Source organism: Microtus pennsylvanicus, chromosome 13 (assembly GCF_037038515.1).
Source record: "Microtus pennsylvanicus isolate mMicPen1 chromosome 13, mMicPen1.hap1, whole genome shotgun sequence".
In the NCBI taxonomy this organism is placed as follows: Eukaryota; Metazoa; Chordata; class Mammalia; order Rodentia; family Cricetidae; genus Microtus; species Microtus pennsylvanicus.
Window position 1 is genome coordinate 66,123,478 of NC_134591.1, and position 27,304 is coordinate 66,150,781.

At 47.4% G+C, this 27,304-nt stretch overlaps 1 protein-coding gene across 1 annotated transcript in view; it reads right to left on the reverse strand.

Annotated features, from left to right (window-relative positions):
- Man1c1 (mannosidase alpha class 1C member 1) overlaps positions 1–27,304 on the reverse strand; it is a 148,052-nt gene that overhangs the window by 119,552 nt on the left and 1,196 nt on the right. The gene's annotated exons all lie outside the window — the stretch shown is intronic.

Consider the following 27,304-nt stretch of genomic DNA (forward strand, 5'->3'; position numbering starts at 1 on the left):
CACTGTCCCAATCAACAGACCAACCAGTACAAACCACAGAAGTTACTGGTAAAGCCCCAAACTTTAAGGATGTCTTTGCACACAAAGTGGATCAGTGAAGCCAATAAAGACAGGTAAAAACACAGAGTTAGATCCTAGGAAAGCCAGGAAGACCAGAGACCTACTTAGGTCTCTGCGGGCCTTCTCCTCTTTCCCTACATTCTGTGGATTCACACACTACTTGAAAAAAAAAACTTGAGACTTCTGATATTCAAGAGATACCGTAAAATCGGCACATCTTGTGCCACCATACTATGGGCTTGTTGTGATGCCAAAGACTGAAGCCTAGAGTCCCCAGTGGCGATCCCAGGAGCCTGCAGGAGACCTACCTACTCAGCCCGCACTTCCTACAAAGAAATGGTGCCAAGGGTCCTTTAGAGCCTCAAGGGCCTGAGTGGCCAGTGCTAGAAGGTGCCTGGGGGTGCACTTCCTGAGCCTCCAGGTAAAACCTCAAGTCAAGATCTGGGTTCCTTCCAAGTATGTGCTTGGCACAGGGAGTTGGGGGGAGCAGATACTAGTGAAATTTCGGGGGAAGTGGAGGAGGGGACCCAGCCCTGTGTGCTGATTTGGATTCTACAGCAAAGTTGCTGCCGGGGAGGAGACAGGTAGTCAGGGAAGATTGACAGTTTGGGGATTAGTGTGATGACAATTAACCAAGTTCTGCTCCGCTTCTCTTTATAAAGAAAACTTCCCCTTCGCCGTGCTCTTAGCATGCCATGTTAGAAGAGAGACGTCTCCATGGCAACCGCATACACATTTAGTGATGTGTCACTGGATTTGTGTATGCACAGAGGCACATTAGGGGACTTTTTTTTTTTAATGTGGCAAGAGAAATAGATTTCATAATTGAATGCTGCCCTCAAGTAGGGTTTACCATTTGCTCCAAGTCAGGGATGCTAGATATGCCTCACCAGACTCCGAACGGGACTCGAAAATCTTGGGCAGAGTTCAGAGCAGGGCTCATCTCTCTGGGAGGACAGATGGGGGCACAGCCAGGGATCAAGATGGCTTCAGCAGACCAGGGAAAGCAGATTCACCTCCCATCTGACCAGAGCCTGGGGAGAGAGAGAGTTGGCAGCTCCGGCACCCGACATGGCCCGGCTCCTGATTCCTCATGAGCCCAAGACCTTCCTCTGTTCTGACAGAGAGAGCGCAGGCAGAGATGACCACAGGTCTCAGACCTGTGAGGCACCTCAGGGAAGGAGCATAACAGAAAGAATTGCAGGAGCCAGGAAGCCCAGGTCCGTGCCCTGGTTCTGTCTCCCTCGTGGTGGCACTGTGACCAACCCCATGTTCTTCCTAAGCCTCCATTTGTACAGTGGGGACCTGCTTCCTGACAGCCACATGAAGCTGAGGCAGAGAACAGAGGATTGTCTGAAAACCCACACATGGCTGAATTCCAACCCTGTTTCTAGGACGGTGTTGCCCGGGCTCATGGGCCCCAAAGGAGGTCTCCATCAGGTGCCCCCTGGTGTCTCGGGCCTGGGAACACCAACAGACTCCTAAGCTAGCACTGTTGTACTGAACCAGGGCTACTGCTGATGGCCTGATGATCCCAGGTCTCCCTAGGAGTTGTTGGTCAACTGAAAGCTAAGAAGACAGCCCCACGCAGCACCTTCCTCGGCCTCACAGGTCCTGGTCTCAGACTTCCGGGTCCTTCCCTTGTCCTGATTTGTGTAGGTGCCTGCCAGCTCCTCCTAGCCTCTTCAATCTTTACTTTCTCCTCACTCAAACTAGACCTTGGTTTTTACTGTCCCAAAGGAGTCACCAAACAAATCAAAAAAAGGGGGGGGGATGTGATGGGGAAGCTCTGTTAACCAATCACACCCAGTTAAGGCAATGGCTACCTGGACCGGAGCAAGAAAAACTGAGAGGGATCAGGTGTGTGCACTCTCTGCAGACACAGAGGAAGTCAGACTCCCCATTCATGTGGCATGAGTTTCCCATTATAACCATTAAAAATATAATTGTTATCCTTAAGCTGGCCTGGTTATTTCCCATATCGAGCTAATTTGCTACAGGGATGGCGTGAGGAGATGACTTAGTGGGTAAAAGTGCTTGCTATGCAAGCACAAAGAACTGAGTTTGAACCCCTAAATGCTATAGAAAAGCCGGACACACGGCACCAAGGTCTGTAACCCCAACACTCCCACCAGAGAATAGCAGGCAGAGACCAGACAATCTCCAGAAACTTGAGGATTATGCAGAAACTTCAGGCATAGATAGCCTAAAAAAAAACAATAAGAAAACCCTGTCTTTAAAAGTTAGAAGACGAAGACAGACATCTAAGTTTGTCCTCTGACTCACACACAAGAATCCACACACACGTGTGCAGATGCCCCCCTACACGGGCAAGCGCATATACACATGCAGATATACACACGCGAGGCACTCACTCAGCAGCCTGCAGTCCCCTGGTGCTATCCAGACACATGTGCAGCTTCAACTAAAGCAAGTCTGGAGTCTACAAAGCCCGGGACCACGAGGAGGGCATGTTGGTTCCAAGCAGCCTGGGACTGTGTGGTAGGCATTGACTGAGTGTTTGGGACCAGATCTAGCAGCTATGGAAATAACAAGGGATAGAGTCAAAAGCCATGGGCTTTTCATCTTGGCTGGTGAAACGGCTCCAGGATCCTCGACAGCTCGGACTCTTAAGAGGACGCCTTTCTGAGGGACCTGAGCAAGCCAGCACCAGCAGAGGGGAACACACGGCCATCAGAACACATTACCGCCTCATTTTGTGGTAATAAACTAGAATTGACTAACGCTGGCCTGGTCTCACCCTGCACCCAGGGGAGCCAGCAGGGTTAGTGCTAGCATTCAGACTTCAAGATGTCTAAACCGCTAAAGACAGAATCTGGGCAAGATGGAAAAAGCACACTTCCTGAATGTCGTACCCAGGCAGGTATGTGGCAGCCGAGGTGTTGTGTTTCCCAGCCATCCCCCAACCCAGGAACCTATCTTCACACCCAGGTCAGACTCAGGAAGCCCGGCAACCTCTACGGCAGTGGGGAGCCTGTGACAGTGAACTGCCTAAGGAAGAAGACCTCCTTTGCGTCCAGGAAGCAAGCCTCTTCGGTGATGGGGCACTAGGTCTAAGAGCACACACCGTGTGAGTGGGGAGCTCTGGACACTGACGGGGAAGAGTGGGAAGGAATCTCCTTGGCTACCGCCAGCTTGTGAGATTCGCCTTTGCTCTTTTACGGTCTCTTCTCCTGGACCAAAATGAAGATGAAGCTACACACCCCTACAACACATGGCTTCCTCCCTTCTCCTGTGCATCACCAGGTCAGAGATATGTACGCCCCATTTCCAAAAAAGGGGGAGGCCTGGCTCTGCACTTTCAGTCACAGAAAGCAAGCATAATGACACAGACCTGGAATCTCAACACATGGAAGAGAAGGCAGGTAGCTCATGAATCCTAGGCCAATATAGTTACATAGCAAGACCCTATCTCAGATAGATTGATAGATAGATAGATAGATAGATAGATAGATAGATAGATAGATAGATAGATAGATAGATAGATAGATAGACAGACAGACATATACACATGACCAAGTGTGGTGATGGTTGCTTGGAACCCCAGCACTTACAAGGAGGATCAGGAGTTCAAGGCCAGCTTTGTCTATATAGCTAGTTCAAAGTCAGGTTGGGTTGGAGGAGACCTTGTCTCAAGAAAACCAAATCAAACAAAGAAACAAGGAGCAGTCTGTGGTGGTTGGCTCAGTGGCAGCCCAGCAGAATGGTCACATGGCTGTGCTCAGTGGGAGGCCGCAAAACGGAGAACTCAGGCACCCAGCTCTTCCAAGCTCTTCTCAGCTGACATCATGCCAGCAAATGGTTTCTTTCAGTCCTTGAGAGCAAGGAAGGAAGAATGGTTCGATGACAACAGAAGACTGTAGCACGAATTCTAATTGCTCTTAATAAAAACCCGGAGTCAGATATTAGGGGGTAAAAGCTGAGAGATGACTGAAGCAGTGCGGCCAGCAACTAGAGAGACCTTTTACCTCTACCAAAGGGGCGATCCTGCCCTCAGACTGCATCCTCAGACTGCCCTGAGCTCCTGCCTCCTCCCACCTTATATTCCTCTCTGCTCAGCCACATCATTCCTGTCTCTACCTCCCTAGTGCTGGGATTAAAGGCATGGGATCTCAAACGCTGGAAACACCTTCATGTGAGCTCTGTTTCTCTTTTAGACAGATTCAATCTTGTGTAGCACAGGGTGGCCGTGAAGTCCCAGAGATCCTTCTGCCTCTGCCTTCTGAGTCCTGGGATTTAAGGTATGTGCCACCACTCCCTGGCCTCTAGTGGCTTAGCTCTTCACTCTGATCTTCGGGCAAACTTTATTTGTTAAAATGCAAACAAAATATCACTAGAGGCCTATCTTCAGTTAGCCAGGAGAGAGGTGAGATGGAGGGACCAAGGAAAACCAAGGCTGAACTGAGGAAAACCCATGGCTCCACTCTCTTGTACGATTTTTAAACTTTTATTTATGAGAGTGTCTGCATGTGTGTGTGTGTGTATGTTGTGTGTGTGTGTGCCATATGTATGTGTGTCATGTGTGTGTGCCGTATGTGTGTACCGTACGTGTGTACCGTATGTGTGAGTGCCATATGTGTGTGTGCCGTATGTGTGTGCCATATGTGTGTACCATATGTGTGAGTGCCGTATGTGTGTGTGCCGTATGTGTGTGTGCCGTGTGTACCATATGTGTGAGTGCCATATGTGTGTGTGCCGTATGTGTGTGCCATATGTGTGTACCATATGTGTGAGTGCCGTATGTGTGTGCTGTATGTGTGAGTGCCATATGTGTGTGCCGTATGTGTGTACCGTATGTGTGAGTGCCATAAGTGTGTGTGCCATATGTGTGTACCGTATGTGTGAGTGCCATAAGTGTGTGTGCCATATGTGTGTACCGTATGTGTGTGTGCTGTATGTGTGAGTGCCATATGTGTGTGCCGTATGTGTGTACCGTATGTGTGAGTGCCATAAGTGTGTGTGCCATATGTGTGTACCGTATGTGTGAGTGCCATAAGTGTGTGCCATATGTGTGTACCGTATGTGTGAGTGCCATAAGTGTGTGCCATATGTGTGTACCGTATGTGTGAGTGCCATATGTGTGTGCCATATGCGTGTCCCATATGTGTGTGTGCCGTATGTGTGTACCATATGTGTGTGTGCCGTATGTGTGTACCGTATGTGTGAGTGCCATAAGTGTGTGCCATATGTGTGTACCGTATGTGTGAGTGCCATATGTGTGTGCCATATGCGTGTCCCATATGTGTGTGTGCCGTATGTGTGTACCATATGTGTGTGTGCCGTATGTGTGTACCGTATGTGTGAGTGCCATAAGTGTGTGTGCCATATGTGTGTACCGTATGTGTGAGTGCCATAAGTGTGTGTGCCATATGTGTGTACCGTATGTGTGTGTGCTGTATGTGTGAGTGCCATATGTGTGTGTGCCGTATGTGTGTACCGTATGTGTGAGTGCCATATGTGTGTGTGCCATATGTGTGTACCGTATGTGTGAGTGCCATATGTGTGTGCCGTATGCGTGTCCCATATGTGTGTGTGCCGTATGTGTGTACCATATGTGTGTGTGCCGTATGTGTGTACCGTATGTGTGAGTGCCATATGTGTGTGTGCCGTATGTGTGTACCGTATGTGTGAGTGCCATATGTGTGTGTGCCGTATGTGTGTACCGTATGTGTGAGTGCCATAAGTGTGTGCCATATGTGTGTACCGTATGTGTGAGTGCCATAAGTGTGTGCCATATGTGTGTACCGTATGTGTGAGTGCCATATGTGTGTGCCATATGCGTGTCCCATATGTGTGTGTGCCGTATGTGTGTACCATATGTGTGTGTGCCGTATGTGTGTACCGTATGTGTGAGTGCCATAAGTGTGTGTGCCATATGTGTGTACCGTATGTGTGAGTGCCATAAGTGTGTGTGCCATATGTGTGTACCGTATGTGTGTGTGCTGTATGTGTGAGTGCCATATGTGTGTGTGCCGTATGTGTGTACCGTATGTGTGAGTGCCATATGTGTGTGTGCCATATGTGTGTACCGTATGTGTGAGTGCCATATGTGTGTGCCGTATGCGTGTCCCATATGTGTGTGTGCCGTATGTGTGTACCATATGTGTGTGTGCCGTATGTGTGTACCGTATGTGTGAGTGCCATATGTGTGTGTGCCGTATGTGTGTACCGTATGTGTGAGTGCCATATGTGTGTGTGCCGTATGTGTGTACCGTATGTGTGAGTGCCATAAGTGTGTGCCATATGTGTGTACCGTATGTGTGAGTGCCATATGTGTGTGTGCCGTATGTGTGTACCGTATGTGTGAGTGCCATAAGTGTGTACCGTATGTGAGTGCCATATGTGTGTGTGCCGTATGTGTGTGCCATATGCGTGTCCCATATGTGTGTGTGCCGTATGTGTGTGTACCGTATGTGTGAGTGCCGTATGTGTGTGCCATATGTGTGTACCGTATGTGTGTGTGCCATATGTGTGTGCCGTATGTGAGTGTCATATGTGTGTGCCGTATGTGAGTGTCATATGTGTGTGCCGTATGTGTGTGTCATATGTGTGTGCCGTATGTGTGAGTGCCATATGTGTGTACTGTATGTGTGTGTCATATGTGTGTGCCGTGTGTGTGTGTGCCATATGTGTGTGTGCTGTATGTGTGTGTGCCGTATGTGTGAGTGCCATATGTGTGTGTCATATGTGTGTGCCGTATGTGTGTGTCATATGTGTGTGCCGTGTGTGTGTGTGCCATATGTGTGTGTGCCGTATGTGTGTGTGCCGTATGTGTGAGTGCCATATGTGTGTGTCATATGTGTGTGCCGTATGTGTGTGTCATATGTGTGTGCCGTATGTGTGTGTCATATGTGTGTGCCGTATGTGAGTGTCATATGTGTGTGCCGTATGTGAGTGTCATATGTGTGTGCCGTATGTGAGTGTCATATGTGTGTGCCGTATGTGAGTGTCATATGTGTGTGCCGTATGTGAGTGTCATATGTGTGTGCCGTATGTGAGTGCCATATGTGTGTGCCGTATGTGAGTGCCATATGTGTGTGTGCCGTATGTGTGAATGCCATATGTGTGTGTGTGCCGTATGTGTGAGTGCCATATGTGTGTGCCGTATGTGTGAATACCATATGTGTGTGTGTGCCGTATGTGTGAATGCCATATGTGTGTGTGTGCCGTATGTGTGAGTGCCATATGTGTGTGCCGTATGTGTGAATACCATATGTGTGTGTGTGCCGTATGTGTGAATGCCATATGTGTGTGTGTGCCGTATGTGTGAGTGCCATATGTGTGTGCCGTATGTGTGAATACCATATGTGTGTGTGTTGCCGTATGTGTGAATACCATATGTGTGTGTGTGCCGTATGTGTGAGTGCCATATGTGTGTGTGCCGTATGTGAGTGCCATATGTGTGTACTGTATGTGTGAGTGCCATATGTGTGTTGCCGTATGTGTGAATACCATATGTGTGTGTGCCGTATGTGTGAGTGCCATATGTGTGTGTGCCGTATGTGTGTGTCATATGTGTGTGCCGTATGTGTGTGCCGTATGTGTGTGTCATATGTGTGTACCGTATGTGTGTGTGCCATATGTGTGCAGATAGCTGTGGAGGTCAGGAGAAGGCCTTAAATCTCCTGAGCTGGAGTGACATGTTTGAGCCCCACAACATGGGTACTGGGAACGGAACTCCAACCTCAGATGAGCAGCCAGGGATCTCACCTTCTAAGCCATTTCTCCAGCCACTGACTCTTCTTCTAAATCTTGGTGCTCCCAAAAGCGTTGGCCCCTGCCGTTCTGTTCAGGCACTCCTCCAAGGTCTTTTCAGGGAGCCTTTAACCCCTGACAATGACTCCAGAAACCAAACCCCTGCCTCCAGCCACCCCGCAGAAATGGCTGCTTCCATTTCACAAGCCTCTCGCATTTAGTGTGTCTAGAACTAGCCTCACGGCTCTTCAGCAGGCAGACACTTTGGTCATACCAAATATCACCCCACAGTCACACCTACCAACCTCTCCACAATCTGCCAACCCCAGCCTCAACTCTTCCAGCCCACATTCCAGCGCCACTCAAACTGCCCCAAATGTCACTCTCTCCCTCAGCCCTCAGCTTGCCCGTCCTCTGCATAAGCACACAAGGAACCTCCACGGGGGGCCACCCCTGTTCCACGCGGTGGAGGTGAAACCATACCTTCCCGGCTTCACGCCTGGGGCTGAATGAGGTCAGTCCCCAGGAAAAGTTGAAGCAGAAGGGAAGGAACGGAGGCAGCTAACATCCCTTTCACCTTCAGCTCAAGCACATCCATCCAGAAAAGGTCTGGGGCTGACCTGCTTGGCAACACAGAACAGCTCTGCAAATCCCAGCAGCCACAGGAGGGCAGTTCTTAGGGTAACTGTGATAGAGGGGGAAACGCACAAACAGCGGCATTTCAAAGGACTGCAACCCCGAGACAGAATGAAGGGGTGAGGGGAGAGCAGCCTGAGCCTAGAGGGCCCCCCAGTCCCTCTCCCACTTAAGGAATGGCACCCACCTGGGAGAACTGGCGGCGATGGACCCAGGCAGAAAAGCTTCGGCATCTAATTAAACATTTCAGACTCCACTGCACATGAGCAAGGAGCCTGCGTCCCCCACGGAACCCTGACAAATGAGTCGTTTCCAATCTATCTATCACTATAGCATCTGGGTACCTCGGGAAGATGAAAATAAGACCAACACATAAATGAAAACCAATATACAAACAATCGCCTCCCACATAGGCCTCCAGGAAACCACAGGCACGGCCATCTGCCAAGACGCCCATCACCGCTTCCTGCAGCCAGCAGCCCCTGAGTAAGCAAGGGCTTAATGCGAGCTTTAACAACAGAGACTTCTCCTCTGAAGCCTGACTCTCCACTGCTGCTTCTTAGCTGAATGTCCACCCCTCCAAGCTGGAAGGAAATCAGGGAGGGACAAATGAGATGTGTTTTTATATGCAGCATCCGCCAAGGAATTTGCTAGAAATAAATAGTAGGGACAGAATGAAGAAAGATTGCAAGTTGGCTGGAAGTTGAGAATTCACAGATTTCTTACACAGACATGGAGATCTGTAAGCTGCCATCCTGATGCCCTGGAGAGAATGCTTCCAGAAAGCAATAGTACATTCTCTGTTTGAAATTATTTCTCACCAAGTTTATTTGAAAAGAAGTAGATGGAGTCCTTCATGCCATGACAATTCGTGGGAGCTGGGGTCTCTCCTGACTCCATTTGGGCCCCTGGGATCGAACTCAGGTTGTCAGGCATAGCAGCAAGCACCACTCCCCAGCCCAGTGGTAGAATATTCTCAATCAGTCCCTGGTGGCTTACACCACAGGTAGCCTCAACAGCCTGGGTCACACCCAGCATGGCAAAAATGAGGTAACAGCAGGACCAGAGGTGGCTTCCCCCCTTAAGTGTCCCTTTCTCCTGCATTCCACCAGTTACTGAATTTTATAGCTAGCAAGCTGTCCTGCCGACCACAGGCTATCCAGAAGCCAAGACGCAGTGTGCAAAGACCGTTCTTGCCAGTCAGAAAGCATCCGAGGCCACAGCAGGAAGGCAGGCAATGGCCCCGCTGTGAGCACTACTCCTGGACAAGCAAATATTTTCCTCTCGGCGGTTTATCCTGTCCGCTCCCCCACACACAAAGATTTAGGTGGGACAGGCAAATATTTAGACAGCTAAGCAATGCTGCTCTGCCTCTGGGCATCTGTTTGTGCGAGGAAGTGACCTGCGCCTGTGATAATATTATTCTATAAAGCTCTGTGAAGCCAGGGGATCGCCTCTGCCCTTCCTTTAAGCCCACTGTGCAAACGAGACTCCATGAAGTGTCTGTATTTTCAACCTTTTTCTTAAAGTTTTAATGAATCCGAGAGATCAAGGGAACAGCATGTACTCTCGGCTCAGGAAAATTTGGCTTTAACGGAGTCTTTGCCCCAGCTTTTCCCTCATCCAATCTCGGTGCGAGTTTTACATATTAGACAATTTCCAGCAACTCCCTTAAATAAGGAAAAGAGAACTCTACTTCAAAAGGAGAGAGAGCCTGGACTACAAACAACCCCAGAACAGGGATGCCTGGTATACCTCAGACCCACCTAAGAAGTGTCTAGAGGTCCAGCGGCTCATGCTACACCCAGACCAATTAAGTCTGCCTCTCTGATTTCATAAAAGGAAGGCGCAGTAGCATTTACTAAAAGCCTACATGAGATTCTAGAAGGCAATAAAAGCCAGAAGCCACAGATGACTAATTCTTTTGAATACCTAAGAATATGACATTTGTACCATGTCCCATCCCAAAGCAGAAATGAGCACCGTGGCTTTCGGATGATGTCATGAGAATGTCAACCTTGAAGCCAGAAGGCAACGTCTGAATCCACAGAACACAACGAAAACCTATTGGCCTGTGGCCTGCTGGTCACTTTCCTCTTGGGGTTCTGTCAAGGGTGAGCCAGGATTATAGTCCTTGCTCTAAATATCACAGTCTGTTGGATGGATCAGCTCAACCCTAATGGGATGCCTGGGCTCTGCTACAAACACACAGACAGGGGATATATGACCTGATTGTTCTAGGATTAGCATCATTCAGTCTGCAGACCACCGAAAGACTATTTTTATTCCTAATTTAATTAAATTTTTAATTATTTTTGTTGTTGTTGTTTTGTTTTTACAAACAGGGTTTCTCTGTGTAGCCCTGGCTGTCCTGGAACTCACTCTGTAGACCAGGCTGACCTTGTACTCAAAGATCCACCTGCTTCTGCCTCCCAAGTGCTAGGATCAAAGGCATGCGCCACCACGGCTCAGTTTATTTTTATTTTTATGTGTATTGGTGTTTTGCCTGCATGTATAAGTACCACATGCGTGAAATGCTCTCAGAGGCCATATGAGGGTGTCAGATCCCCTGGAACTGAAGTTACAGACTGTTGTGAGTTGCCATGTGGGTACTGGGAATTCAACCCAGGTCCCCTGGAAGAGCAGTCAGCGCTCTTAACAGCTCCACCCACGCCCTGAGGATTCCTACATGTATGGGTGGCACTAAGTCAAAGGTCTCTTCTTAAAATTTATTATTTAAAATTTATTATTATTGTATAATAAATTTAAAATGTATTATTATCATATCTCTGCATATGTGTGTGTGCACGCACATGTTCACAAGCACAGAGGTGCACACGTGGAGGTCAGAAGACAACAATCTCTCCTGCAGTGGGATCGGGCTTCTGTAGAGAGAGGAACAGCTTTTACCCACTTAGCCAACTCACCAGCTCTCAGCATCCTTCTTTGTCTTGCATTCATGTAGACCTCGTGTTCCCAGAAGAGGACTATACAAATGGTGCCCAACGTGTGAACAACAGCATCCACACAAAGTCTGAGGAGCTTGGGAAGTAATTATAGAGAGAAAAGAATAGAGTGAATCATGGCTTATTGATAGCAACGTTTTCTCAGTCGGGCTCTGTTTGCTAGAGGCAAATGTGTCTCATTGAAGAGAGGCTTCCTGACTCAGCTTTAGCTGCAAAACCTTGCAGCTCTTTAAGAGGTCCGGCCACGAAACACTTAAACGGTGTTGATAAAAGCTGACTGCATGCTTTTTGGTTTTCAGCGATAGCAGGACAAAAGCTATGTCGTTTTAAAATGCTGGCTGTCTGAGCTGTCTTGCCAGTGAAAAACCTGACTCTTTGAGGCAGGAGGTTGGGCTACAGAGAGAGTATTTGAGTGTTATTTGTGGACACACTGTTACAGCTTGCTTGCTGGCAAGGACCTAGAAATACCATAGAGTTGTGGCAATAAACATGGCTCTGGCTGGTACCTCCACCATGAGCCTAGAATTTCAGAACGCAAAGCCATGGCTTTAATCCTACCCATATTGCTTAGCAAATTAAAGACTCGTGTAGTCAGAAAAAGAGAGAGAGATCCAGTAAAGAGAGATTCAAAGACTAAGAAAACCTCTAAATGGTTTACAGTGTGTTAAAAATATATGCAGGCTAAAGGTTAAAATCCTTAAAATAAAAAAGAAAGAAAGAGAGTAGTTGGGTGTGTTGGTACACACCTTTAATCCCAACACTTGGTAGACAGAGGCAGGCAGATCTCTGTGAGTTCAAGGCATGGTGGCACATGCCTTTAATCCCATACTTGGGAGGCAGAGGCAGAGAGACCTCTGTGAGTTCAAAGACAGCCTGGTCTACAGAGTGAATTCAAGGACATCCAAAGATACACAGAGAATCTGTCTCAAAAAGCCAAAAATTGAAAGTAAAAATAAAGAAATGGAGGTTAAAATAAAGCCACATAAAGATGAAAATTACACAGAGAATCTTGATACTCTATGTTATTATGCTCTCTTTGAATTGTTTGAATGCTGAGGAAAGAGCAACAGCTGCTAAAAGATACTTGCTTATAAATGCTGCTGAATTAATCCAAGATAGGTATTTTGAAAATACCTTGACTTCAAAATTGAAGTCAAAATGTATGTTACTTTGGAGAAGAGATATTGCTTTTGTTTCCATAGGAAATGAGAGGCTGTGGATTCATTCTGAGTTAAGAAAAATCAGGTTTGTTATCAAGGAAGACCACCTGAGAAATCTCTGGTAGGAACAGATGGCCCGGATGTCGGAGTTCTACATCCAGAACAGATTCAAGACTGCTGTCTGAGATGATCAAAACTCACAGGATACTCCAGTCAGAACTAGATTATAATTCTAAATTTTCTTTAGGTCCCCATAAGATTATCAGCACCCCCAACCAGCAGGAAGTAGCCTGGAAAACTATGCCCACATTCCCCAAAAATGGACTATGGATGTTCTTATTTTCTTTAAAAAAAAAATGGGGGGGGGATGGTGCAATTCTGTATTCTGTCAATTATGTTTTAAATAAACGCTGATTGGCCAGTAGCTAGGCAGGAAGTATAGGCAGGACAACCAGACAGGAAGTAGAGATGGGCCAATGAGAACAGAAGTATTCTGGGAAGAAGGAAGCTCTTTCTGCAGTCCTGTCCAGACACCAAAGCAGGATGTGACCTGCCCCGCTGAAAAAGATACCGAGCCATGTGATTAACATAGATAAGAATAGTGGGTTAATATAAGTATTAAAAGCTAATACAAAGCCTGAGCTAATGGGCCAATCAGTTTATGATTAATGTAGACTTCTGTGTATTTTCTTTGGGATTTACCGACTGTGGGAACTGGGAAGGACAGAAACCCCAACAAGCAGGCCTTCATGTTACACCTCCTGTTCCTTCCCCTGACACCAAGCCTAAAAGCACTTTCCACTGAGCACCGGAACCCCACAATGTAAGACATAGGAAACCTACAACGTACACCTCTGTCCATTCTGCTTGGGTGGATACCACTCTGGTAGCCTACTAGAAGAATAACAAAACATGACTATGGGGAGGTTCCTACACAGTGCCGCCCAGAGAGCACTGTGTGCCCCACCCATTCCCAACTGCAGTCTGGAAGCCCAGAGAGCACTGTGTGCCCCACCCATTCCCAACTGCAGTCTCGCCAATGCTGCAAGCTGCTGGAGTCTCCAGACTGAGATGCTGTTTTCCTGCCAAAACAGGAACGTGCCTCTTTTATAAAGGGTTTCCTTGCACAGTGAAGTAGCAAAATCGATTATATTTTACTTGCTGTTTTTAAAAAGGTATACTTCTGAAAGGAAGGAATGAAAGCCTTCATTTCCCACTGATTCTTATCATTAAAACCCAAGGCCACTCCAAAGGTCTCTAAGGCAAGGGACAAACATAGGGGACGGCTCGTGGAAAGCCAGAGGGATGGAGGATTGGGATTTAGGTCAAGAGCTCACACACACACAGAAAAACATAACAAGGGCTGGAATGCCTTCCTGGAAAGTAGCACTTACCAGCAAGGTCCGGGTTTTGCTTTCAAAAAGCCCATACCAGGAGTGTAGCAGAGGAAAGAGATCTTCAACAAGAGATTTGGGGCTCAGACACAACACCTTCCCCTCCCCAAAAGAGACAAATAAAATTAAAGGCAGGTTGGGTGGGATATACAGTGCTTGTATCAACTTGATACAAGCTAGAGTCACCATTGTGAAACTGTTTCCATAATACTGTTCTGAAGGCAAGTGGCTAATGATGTGGAAGAGCCCAGTGAATTGTGGGCAGTGCTACCCCTGCACAGGCGTATATAAGGAAGGCAGCTGAGCCAGCCATGAGGAGCAAGCCAATAAGCTGCACTCCTCCATGGTCTGTCTGCTTCAGTTCCTGCCTCCAGGTTCCTGCCCTGACTTCCCTCAGTGGTGGAGTGTGACCTGAGAGTTGTGAGCTATAATGAACACTTTCCACCCCTTTGGTCAGTGTTTTATTGTAGCAGTAGAAACCCTAAGATGGATGATATCTACTTCAGCTGGAACTTTTGAGAACACACCATGGAAATCCCTCAGTAACTCAGCAACTGAGCTTATATGAACTTTTCTTCCTTCCTTCCTTCCTTCCTTCCTTCCTTCCTTCCTTCCTTTCCTCTCTTGCTCCTTCCCTCTCTTCCTCTCTTTCTTTTTTAATGTGAGATTTATAAACCAAGTCTCAGAGGTCGTCATTATGCTTAGAGTAAGAAGCCCAAGAAAGTACTTGACTGTTTATGAGACCCTGAGAGGCAATCACAGTAATGTCGGCGGGAACACTAACACATCTATCTCTAAACACAAAGAAGAAATGAATAAAAATGCACAAATAATTTAAGATGTGATCAGTCAGAAGCCAGGAACCCTTCCCAGAACCCCATTGCTGTTCAGTCATAGTTTCAACAGAAAAGTCATATCACACACACACACACACACAAAATCAATCAATCAATCAGTGAGGTGCTTTAAATACCACAGTGTGCTACGAACTGTCCTTGATTCGGGAGTCATCAGAGGTCTGCCTGCTGGCGCTTATCTATCAGGGTAGCTAGCGAGACTAAATGGTTCCCTAGCCAACCCCAGGTTAGAAAATGACAAACCTGGGAAGTAGGGAATAGCATCAGAAGACAGGAAGGAATGCTAGCATGAAAGGGGAGGGGGGGACCAAAAGCAGGTGAAGCTAGAATCTCAATGAAAGCAGCAGCCACAATGTTTAATAGAGAATCACAAATGGCTGGACAGAGAAGCTGGAGGACATTGGGTGACCCATAACCAGGAGATTCAGAGCCAGGGTAGGTGAGGACAAGAAGGCGTGCTGTGAAATAATCCTTTTGTACACTGTGAAGATTTGTCGCTGACATTGGTTTAATAAATAAGCTGACTGGCCAGTAGCTGAGCAGGACAAAGTTAGATGGGAAAGCCAAACTGAGAATGCTGGGAAGGGGAAGGGTGGAGTTAGAAGTCACCAGCCAGATGCAGAGGGAACCGGAGATGAACGTGCCGTGCTAATAAAGGTGCCACCATGTGGCAGAGCGTAAATAAGGAACTGAATTAACTTAAAATATAAGAGCTAGTTAGTAATAAACCTGAGCTATTGGCTGAGCATTTATAAATAATATTAAGCCTCTGTGTGGTAATTTGGAAGCAACTACCGGGACGGAGAGCAGGTGGTCAGGACAGGAAAACTCTAACTGCAAAGGTTAGAAGGAACAAACACAAAAACTTTTTTTAAAAAAAGAGCTATTATAAAGATATACTTTGTATTTAAAGGAAAATATACAATGAGAAAACACCTGGGAAACAAAAACCTTTACAAATAGAAATTAGAGAAGTAAAATTATTCCAAGTTTTAAAACCTACCTGTTAGATAATAGGACAACAAGCTACACACAACAGAAGAAAAGCTCAATGAACTTGAAAACAGATTTAGGGCTGGAGAGATGGCTCATTGGTTAAAGAGCACTGGTTGCTCTTCCAGAGGTCCTGAGTTCAATTGCCAGCACCCACATGGTGGCTCACAACCATCTGTAATGAGATCTGGCGCCCTCTTCTGGCATGAGGGTATACATGGAGGCAGAATGTTGTATGCATAATAAATAAATAAATCAAAAAAAAAAGAAAAAGAAAACAGATTTGGCCAAATGACAAACACTGAAGTTGAGAGAGGCTGAAAACAGACCTCTAGGTCAGTGTCAAGCAATCTAAGTTATATGTCACTAGACTTCTAAAGGAAAAGTACACAAATTGGATGGAAAAAAATGTATCTCAAGACATGTTAACTTTTTATTTTTCCACGTTTGTAGAAAAATATCAAACCATGAAATAAGATGAACACCCCCCCCAAGAAAGCCAGGCTTAAGCTCATCTTTAATTCGAGTGCTCAGGAGGCAGAGGGAGGCCGAGTTCTGTGTGTTCCAGGCCAGCCTGGGCTGGTTAGCAAAGACCTTGACTTGAAAAATACAAATGAGGGTCTGGAAAACTGTCCAGCAGTTAGAAGCAGACTGCCCTGCCAGAAGCCTAGGTTTCAGTCCCAGCACCCACACATCCACTCCCAACCCCCTATAACTCCAGTTCCAGGGGACTGACACCCTCCTCAGGCCTCGGCAGGTGCAGGAACACAGGTGGGGCCGAGACATACAATAAGACATCTATTCAGGCAAAAACACTCGTCCACATAGAAATAAATGTATTTTTAGAATGAATGAATGAGCAAAATTCCAAAATAAAATGAAATGAAAACACTTTTAGATCATCAAAAACTGGAAGAAGCTGTCGTCGGCAGAGTTTAATACCTGAGACGCCACACGGTGGAAGGAGAGGGCTGACTACTACAAGTTGTTCTCTGACCTACATACATGTGGCATACATGCACACAAAATAAACAAAGGACAGTTGATTCGTCAAAAAGATACCATGGTAAGAGATTGCTTGTTTGTTCCCAGCTGCCCAGACCCGAAATAGTTACACAGAAACTATAGTAATTACACTATTACAAGCAGTTAAAAACACTGCTTGGCCAATAGCTTAGGCTTCTAAATTAACTAACTCTTACATCTTAAACTGACCCACTCCTATTATTTTATATTTTACCACAAGGCTCCTGATTTACCAGTAAGGTTCTGGGGCGTCTGTCTCCTTTGGCAGCTACATGGTATCTCCCTGACTCTGCCTTTTTTCTCCTCTATCTCTCCTTGGAATTCCCACTTAGCTCTATTCTGCGCTGCCATAGGCCCCAAACAACTTCTTTATTAACCAATGGTAATAAAATATATTCACAGCATACAGAGGGGAATCCCACATCAAGATACAATATTAAATGTACATATATGTACAGGCTAGTTTTATGTCAATTTGGTACAAGCTGGAGTCATCAGAGGAAGGAGTCTCAACTGAGAAAATGCCTCCATAAGATCAGGCTATAATAGGCAAGCCTGCAGTTTTCTTAGTCATTGATTGGAGAGGGCCCAACCTCTTCTGGGTGGGGCCATTTCTGAGCTAATGGTCCTGGGTTCTATAAGAAACCAGGCTGAGGGCTAGAGAGATGGCTTAGAGGTTAAGAGCATTGGCTGCTCTTCCAGAGGTCCTGAGTTCAATTCCCAGCAACCACATGATGGCTCACAACCATCTGTAATGAGATCTGGTGCCCTCTTCCAGTCTGCAGGCATGCATGCATACAAAACACGGAATATATAATAAACAAAACAAAATAAAAGATGGCAGGCTGAGCAAGCCTTGACTAGTACACCGGTCAGCAGCACCCCTCCATGGCCTCTGTATTAGCTCCTTCCTTCAGGTTCCTGCCCTGTTTGAGTTCGTCTGACTTCCCTAGATGTGGAAGTGTAAGTCAAATAAAGTCTTTCCTCCCAACTTGCTTTGGTCATCGTCTTTCATCACAGCAACAGTGACCCAACAAATAACTAAAATAAAACATGATGCAAAAATAGAAACAATTCAAGTAGATATTAGAAAATATTTATCTCAGTGGGCAATGCACAAGTGTGAAAAGCTGAGTTTGGATCCCTGGTACCCATGTAGAAAGGAAAGCTGGGTGTAACACACATACACACCTGCAACCCCAGATCTGAGTTTGGATCCCTGGCACCCATGTAGAAAGGAAAGCTGGGTGTAACACACACATACAAACCTGTAACCCCAGATCTGAAGAAGCAGAAGACCAGGCTCTTTCTAATTAGTCAGTCTAGACAACCTGGTGAGTTCCAGGTTCAGTGACACGAGAGGACTGGGCGTGTTGGTGCACACCTTTAATCCCAGCACTCAGGAGGCAGAGACAGGCAGATCCCTGAGTTAGAGGTCAGTCTGTTCCAGGACAGCCAGGGCTAGAGACCCCGGGTGGGGGTCTCTGACTCTGACCTCCCCACAGGCATGCACAGGTGAGCACACCTGTGTACACAACTCTATATACATGCATATACCACATGCACACAATGAAGATATTAGACTCTGATTCTTAGAAAATACCAATAAAGTCAATGAACTGCCGGGCGGTGGTGGCTCACACCTATAATCCCAGCACTTGGGAGGCAGAGGCAGACAGATCTCTTTAAGTTTGAGTCCAGTCTGGTCTAGAGTGAGTTCCAGGACAGTCAAGGTTGTTACATACCCTGTCTTGAAAAAAGAAACCAAAAAAAAAAAAGAACTCAACAGAAAAATACTGTCAATTTCAGGAAAGAAAGAAAGAGCACAGAAGAATCCTCAAAACATTAGAAGAAACTGAGACTCCTGTGAAGAATTTGAGTCTACAAACAACTTGTATGTGCTAGACAAATTTCTGAAAAATCAGTAAAGCTGTCACAAGAAGAAATTCCAAATCACTTTATGTCTGCTATATGACCAAAGTCATAATTTTTAAGACTTATTTTAGTTCTGTGTGCGTGCGTGCGTGTGGTGTGTGTGTGTGTGTGTGTGTGTGTGTGTGTGTGTGTGTGTGTGTCTGTGCAGGTGAGTGCAAGTGCCCAGGGTAGCCGACAGGAGGCAGGGGAACCCCTGGAGCAGGAGTTACAGACTGTGATGAACCTCCTGACATGGTGCTGGGAACTGAACTTGGGTCCACTGGAAGAGCAAAACGTGTTCTTAACCACTGGGCCATTTCTCCAGCCCTCCTGATGAAGTTATGCCAACCTAGACATCCCAGCAGCTTTACCGATGAATTCTATCAAAACTGAAGATACGAACAACATTAAAACCCAAATTTTCTCGGGGGTAGGAATACAGCTCATACTAAAATACTTGTCTAGCACAGGCAAGGCCCTAGATTTGGTGTTCAGCACTGAAAGGAGAAAATATTAGATAAAAACAGTGTGTGTGGTGTTGCACTCCTACACGCCTGTGATCTGTAATCCCTCCACTTGGGAGGTGGGGCCAGGAGGATCAGAAGTTCAAGGTCATCCTCAGCTTCCTCAACTCCCTGTGAGTTCAACACTAACCTGGGTTAAATAAGACCCATAAAAAAAAGTGTAGACACAACACACAGTTCTTTTTGGATGCAAAGAGGAGAGAACCCATCTATGAGGCTGCAACAATGTTGACACCAAGAAACAGATAAGGATTTTTTACCATAAAACTACGGACACCTCAAAGTATGGGGGCATCAAGTGCACTGGCTTAAAACACCCTTTAGATCACCCTGCTTCACCACAGTGACAGGATTAAAGAGGAAAGCAGTGTCACCATCTCCACAGATTCAGGAAGAATAGCTGACAGCATTCGGTCCCAAAGGCACCAGGACAGTGGCTAGGTCCATCCCCAGAAGCCAAATATGCACAGCCCAGCGCAGTGGAGCACACTTGAAACCCCACCTCCAGGGACGCAGACTCGGGTGGGCCCCCCAGGCTCAGTGCCCAGACGGCACAGCCTACTTGGCAAGTTCCAGGCCAGTGATAGACTATCTCAAAAGAACAGAGCACAGAACCTAAGTGATCACACCCAAGGTTGACCTCTGGCCACCACAGGCACACAGACGTAAAAAACCCTCTGAGCACACTAGGAATACTGTGGGGATTTCTTTGGCCTGATAAAACAGAAACCTATGTCTGGGGCTGGAGAGATGGCTCAGAGGTTAAGAGCACTGGGGCCAGAGGTCCTGAGTTCAATTCCCAGCAACCACATGGTGGCTCACAACCATTTGTAATGAGATCTTGTGCCCTCTGCTGGTATGCAGGTAGAATGCTGTATACATAATAAATACATCTTTCAAAAAATAGTCCTTTATACTTATAAAATAAATAAATCAACAAACCTATGTCTGACATCATGAGATGTCTTTTTTTTGTTGTTTTTCTTTATTCTTTTTCCTTGAGAACAAGAATAAGGCATTGCTGGGCAGTGGTGGCACACCTTTAATCCCAGCACTCAGGAGGCAGAGACAGCCAGATCTCTGTGAGTTCGAGGCCAGCTTGGTCTACAAGAGCAAGTTCCAGGACAGGCTCCAAAGCTACTCAAAAAAACCCTGTCTCAAAAAATCAAAAAAGCACACACAGTGGGCAAGATCTAGATAGTTATTATGACAGTGTTCTGCCTGCCTGTATGCCTGAACTGCAGGCCAGAAGAGGGCACCAGATCTCATCACAGATGGTTGAGAGCCACCATGTGGGTGCTGGGAATTGAACTCAGGACCTCTGGAAGAGCAGCCAGTGCTCTTAACCTCTGAGCCTCTCTCCAGCCCTGGCGGCACTCATCTTTAATCCTAGCACTTGTGGGGCATAGGCAGGAGGACCTTGGATTTCAAAGCCAACCTGGTCTACAGAGTGAGTTCCAGGACAGCCAGGGCTGCAGAGAAACCCTGTCTCAATCTCTCTCCCCCAAAAAGGAGCTGTGTTAAGTAACTGTACTTACCTAAACAACGCCTACACCACAAAGCTGTGGAAAAGAAGAGAACACACAAGACCAGCGAGGACAGGTGACAGTCCTAGACCCTTGGGCACATGGTTGTGATGCATAGCAGTGTGTATGAAGACCACAGAGTTGCCAAGAAAGTTTGGTGGGATGCTACAGAAAATGACCGAGGTAAATGTGAGGAGGGGGAAAAACAACCCCCTATTAGTTGTTGACTGAAAAATGCAGCTGATTAGTGAAGGCTCACCAGGAAAGGAGCTGACCCGGAATGTGCCAGACAAAAGCTCGATTGCTATTCATCTACCCAGGAGGGCACTAGTCAAAATGCCAAAGTTGGTGCTGGAGAGATGGCTGAGAGGTTAAGAGCACTGGCTGCTCTTGCAGAGGACCCAAGTTTGGTTTCCAGCACCCACATCAGACAGCTCACAATCACCTGTAACTTCAGTTCCAGGGCATCCAGCGCCCTACTAAGGACACATGTATGCATATAAAATCCTGCGCGTGTGCACACACACACACACACACACACACTATCTTTAAGGGGGAAAAGCCACAAATTTGACTTGCAAAAGTTTCCATAGACAGTACTAAATCCCTTGGCCAGCCACTGCAGCTTTCAGTTCCAGTTAAAGAAGCCACTGCTGCTAAGCAGCGGTGGCGCACGCCTTTAATCCCAGCACTCAGGAGGTAGTGGCAGGTGGATCTCTGTGAGTTCAAGGCCAGCCTGGTTTACAAAGTGAGTTCCAGAACAGCCAGACCTGTAGCTGAGCGATGACACTGAGGCCTGCGGCTGTGTCTCTTTTGAAAGGCTTGGATGACAAAATAAGGCTGATGAGCACACTCTCACCTGCACAGACTGTGTTAGGAGAAAGAGACCTGGCGCTGGTGGCGCACGCCTTTAATCCCAGCAGAAGCAGAGGTAGGCAGGGAAGCAGAAGCCATTACTCTCTGACTGAGCCTGGTGTTTCTGAAATGCAGGTACAACAAGCTGTAATAACAGTCATTCCTGGCTTGTGACACTCGGATATGCTCTGTATGGAGTTCTTGTCCTCAAGACATGTGATAAACAGCCGTGATTTCACTCAGGGCAACTGTCCTGAATCCTGAGTTCCTCAGTCCACAGCTAAGTGGATGCCCATGTTGCCAATGGACACATGACAGGAAAGAGTTTCCTAAAACTCCTGACATACCCTACCCCCGCTGCCAACTGGTGATGTCCCCAAGCTTGGGCGCCAGTACTCTCAAGGTCTGGTGCCCACCAAGATTTCCAAAAAGCTTCCCTGTGCCAGGCTTTGCCATCTTCAAGCCTGATTTATTTTTTCCAATAAGAGAAAAGATATAAGACCTTCTGAGCAAAGGATGCCTAATATACATCACAATATTTATTTTTGGTGGAGGAATAGATCGGTCTTGCGGGAAAGCTAGGGAAAAGGCATCTTGTGAACATGGATGTAAATCAGTCACTCTGAACACCTCAGGGAATCTATATTCTCACACCCCCCCCCCAACTCTACTGTGAAATAAACCACTGACTTCTTTACAGGGATCTTTTTATTTGTTTCTTGTCTAACACTAAAGACAGAGTTAAGGATGTGCGGCCCAGGAAGCAATTGCTTCTCTAATGCCCAGTCTCCCAAAAGACTGGCAACCCAGAGAGAAGGTAGAGAGACATCGATCTGCAGGTGTTAACAGCGGCTGGCCGCTGAGGCACGAAGTTCTACGGAGGAGTTGGGAGGGTGTGGCTTGGCTCAAGATACAAGAGCCTCCCAAGGGATGTGTCCAGTTATTACAGCTTGTCTCCACAAAGTCAAATGAACTACACAGCAAGGCAAGAAGGAAGCGGAGGAGCAGAGAAGGCACAAAGTATCTCCGATGGAACTGCAAACCAGCTCTTCGAGGCGAAGCCATCTCGGTCTGAGCCATCCCTAATATGAATCATCCTGCGCATCTCCCAGACTCCAATTCACATGCTACAGAGAACACAGCGCCTTTTCATTTTCTTACCTGTCCCTGGTCCCAGTGATGATAAATCAGAGACACAGAGAAACCACACATCACTAATGAACCAGCCTGCTAATGAGAAGCAAAGATCACTCGCCAAGATGACAACATCACCTGTCACAGCCAGCAATATCCTGGAGGCTTGGGGTGGCAGGCCCCAAGGGTAGAGCCAGGGACACGTCTTGCCAAGCCAAAGGCACTTTGGGACCATTAAAAGCATCCTCCAGGCGCCTGCTATCCAGGCAGGAAAGGGTTCATTCGCCTCCGCCCCCTTCAAATTAGCCTTGGAAAATTACTGATACTTCTAGTCAACCTCTTGGGTGGCTGAGCCATTAAGCCCTTAAACCTGGCTGGAGGTCCCTGTCAGCCTCCTTGGAAATCACAGGTGTTCTTGGGGCAAAGATCCAGCCTCAGCTAGCAGCAGTCTTAACTGTTCATCTCTCTCTCTCTCTCTCTCTCTCTCTCTCTCTCTCTCTCTCTCTCTCTCTCTCTCTGTGTGTGTGTGTGTGTGTGTGTGTGTGTGTGTATGTGTGTGTGTGAGCATGTATATACATGTTGGGGAGGGTGCACACGTACAAATATGCATGCATATGGAGGTCAGAGGTCGACCTCATGTTTTTGGCGTTTTCATCCTGCTTTGCTTTTCCTCTAAGAAAGGCAATTCTTTCCACGTTTATTTAGCCTGTGGGGAGAGGTGCAACACACGCCACAGCACCACAGCTCCTCAGTGATGGCCAAGGGACAATTCTGGAGAACAGTTCCCTCAATCCATCATGTTATCTCAGAGATCAAAGTGAAACTGTCGGGCCTGGCAGCAGGTGCCTTAACATGGCCTTTTTTTTTTCCATTAGGCTGACTGGCCAAGAAGTCTAAGGATCCACCTGTCTCTACCATCCCAGGACTGGGATAAGGACACAACACCAAGCTCTGTTTTTTGACATGGGTTGTGAGGTTCAAACTCAGGTCCTCAAGCACTTTGCCAACTGACCGATCTTCCCAAACGTCTGAGGTAGGGTTTCTATTGCTGTGAGGAGACACCATGACCACGCAACTCTTATAAAAAAGGACAACACCTCACTGTGGTGACCCAGTCCATTGTCATCATGGTGAGCATGGCAGCATGCAGGCAGACATGGGGCTGGACAGGTAGCTGAGAATCCTACATCTTACAGGCAACAGGGAATTAACTGTAACACTGGGTGGTATTCTGAACACAGGATACCTCAAAGTCTGCCCCCCCCCCACGGTGATACATGTCTTCCAACAAAGCCACAGTCCTAATGGTGCCACCCCTGTGAGCTTATGGGGACCAATTACACTCAAACCACCACACTAGCCCAATTCACAGATCTTGAACAAGCTGAACCAATATTCAAGTATGTGGGCCAAGTAAACGCCATACCAGAGCCAAGGACTAGGGCAGCTCCGTGAACACAACAATAAACAGGGAGGCAGGGGAAGGGAAAACTGCTCCCTGAATTCTGGTCTCTTGGTTTTACTGTATCAAGACCAAGTCCCAGACCACAGTCAGAAGTCAGCCCAGGCTGGGTTCTTCGCAGGACTGTGTGAGGTGACACAGGAGAGTCCAGGGCCAACTGGACAATAAAGCAGAAATTCAATCCAGGTTCTCTTTGCCCAGACAAGCACTTCAGGAAGAGGAACCAGAAGGAATGGTTCCTTCCTATATTTTGTCCAAAAGTAACATATGAGCTAGAAGGACACCCAAAACCAGAGACCAGTATTGTGACCCTAGGATGACCATTCCGTTTGACTAAAGCCCCCTTCGTTGGGAGGGACCCATAAGGTTTTTCAGATCAGCGACCTCCCTACCATCACGAACTCAGAACAGTGTAAATTATTTCTCTGGAATGTGATGCTAATGGGGAGCCCATCCCCAACTCTTACCATATGTAATAAAGCCTGGGCTTGAATCCACAGACCACCCGCCAATGGACAGGACTGCCATTCCCTACCAAACATGTCGGACCTGCAGCCCTCGGCTGCACATGTCAGAGGACAGCTACGGATTCATCCCAGCGCATATGGAGATGCTACCATACCACAGAGCTAAAAGGCATCCCTGTGGGTCCACACGTTCCTCAGAGCTGGAAAAGACGCCGTTAACAAGCCTGTCCCCTTTGCATTCCAGCCAGCACCTTTGCCCTTCACGAGCACAAGCTGTAGAGCCAATCATCCCCATCTCCCAAGTTCAAGAAGAGTGCTGGGAATATCTAAATTCATCAACATTTAGATAGTTATTAATGGGTACAAGCTAGGGACACAACAGTATCAATCACTGCCACCAAAACCATCACCACACGATTACACTTGACCTCATGGGACTAAGAGGTACAGGAATGGAGAAAGTCCAATTACTAAGGTGTCCCTGACTATCATAGAAGTCTACAGAGGGGCCAGAGCTAGACCAGTGTCCACCAACAGCCTACCACCTCTCTTTCATCCAATCCTATAGGAAGGTCCAGGCAGGAAGGGATGTAGCTTGCCCAAAGACAGACAGCAGGCAGCTGAGCTAAGACACCGACCCTTGTTCTCTTGGGTCCCCCCTCCACACACTCCAACACATTGCCTTCTCCAAGGTTCCAAAACTGGGAGGTGATGAAGTATTCCCTGACGCGTGGATAGCCAGAACTTGCAACTTCAACCCATCTTATCAGCACAGGCTTCGCACCCACATCCATCTCTCAAACCAGAATCTTCACAGATACACTTACTCGATCGGGAGCCAGAGCGTCCAGTTACCTTCCATTCCCATCTATCACCCTCTCTGATTCTGTCCCCATGATTATTTTCGCTTTAAAAAAATCTCATCTCATAAGAACAGGGCTCTTTTTATCTGATGCTAGCTCTCCTTCTCCTTGGGTCTAATCAATCCGTGTCTGGAAATAAACAAACCAGAGACAAATGCCATGGTCCCTTTTTGGAAAACAGGCACCTTGAAAATGATTCAGTCCTAGGCATGACACAGAGAGAGACTGAAGGAGAACCACGCACAGATAGCTCCAGTGGTAGTCCTGTGCATGCCTCCTCCGGCGGGACGGCAGGGACAGTCACCATCTGTTAACTTCTAAAGGACTCCACCCACCATGTTCAGAAGGGAGATAATGGGGCAGGGTTCAAAGTCAAGCACCCCGAGAAGACCACAGGTCTCTAACCACGACTGTGACTATAGCTCAGTGCCCACCACTTTGAGGAGCTTGCAATCTTCAAGTCGGAATGAGAAGGCTGTGGAAGAGCAGCTGCAAGGACCCACGAGCAGGAGCGACAGCCAGGGTGTAGGAGATGACACATCCCAGATGAGGGTACCTGGCAACAACGTGGGCCTCCTCCCACTGTGTTACTTCACACCCACCTGTAAAGCATAGAGTGCTCGCACCTCCTACCAGCCCCAGTCACTGCGGAGAGTGGGAACCCCAGCCTCTGCTAGTAACAGAGGCTGACTCTGCATGGACAGAGCCAAGTTCCTCCCTAGCCGTCGGGCTCACCATCTCCACTCGCTAACCACCGCCGCCACCCACCCACCCCATCAGGGAGGCTTCAACCCAGCCTTGCAAGAAGGGTTGCTGTACCTCTTCCACACTAGTGAATTCTCAATCCTTTTGGAGATCTTTTTGACAGTTTCTTGGCAGCTCTAGACATCCCAGGAGAAACAGCATGCATGCATGCGACATATGTGTGATTGATTTCACCGGGGGTTGCAGCCCACCAAGGAGGTTCAGAAGAGTGTAAAGAGGGCCTATATTGGGAAGCAGCTTTGGGAAAGGGAGAGGCGAGTGGCCCAGGTAAACTAGGTCTTAAGACAGCCCCTTAACTGAAACAGGAGTAATGACATCTCCTGCTTAACTATTGCAAACTCTAGTCTTTGAAAGTTGAGTGAGAACTGGGGAACTGCGAGGTGCTCATGCGCACACGTGAGCATGCACACATCAAGGACTTAGGTTCTGCGTGACTTCACGTGTTCTGTGATTGCTTCTTGAGAGCTTCCAACAGGGCTCTGCACAGTCCAAGCAGGCATAAATGGTGTTGGGAGGAAGGGCAGCTCCCACACGGGAAGAGGGTAGCCAAACCCTCCAGTGGCCCGAGTAGATCTCAGCAGGGGAGAGCCTAAGGGTGCTGCCGGTTATCTCTAGAAATGGTAGCAGGCCTGCTGGCTTCCTGCAGTAAACTCAGAGGTCCAGACTGAAGCAGAGCTTTCCTTCTGGGTCCCCAGGAAAGGGAAAGCATCCTCTTCTTTCCAGGGAGGAGACCCTGGCCCATTGCTTGCTCATGTCCCCCTTGTGGCCCGGGGGTGTCACTGCAGGCCCCTCTGCTATGCTGGCCACACAGACTACTCTTAGCTGGGGTGGGGCTGAAGATTCAGGTACCAATGGCATCTGGGCAGCTGTCTGCAAGCTATGTCTAGGCTGTGTTCGTTTTTGATGTCTTAAACTAAGACTCTGACTCAAAGTGATTCTTCTAAATCGCTCTGTGGTCCAGTCCTTACAGGGAACCGGTCCAAGAC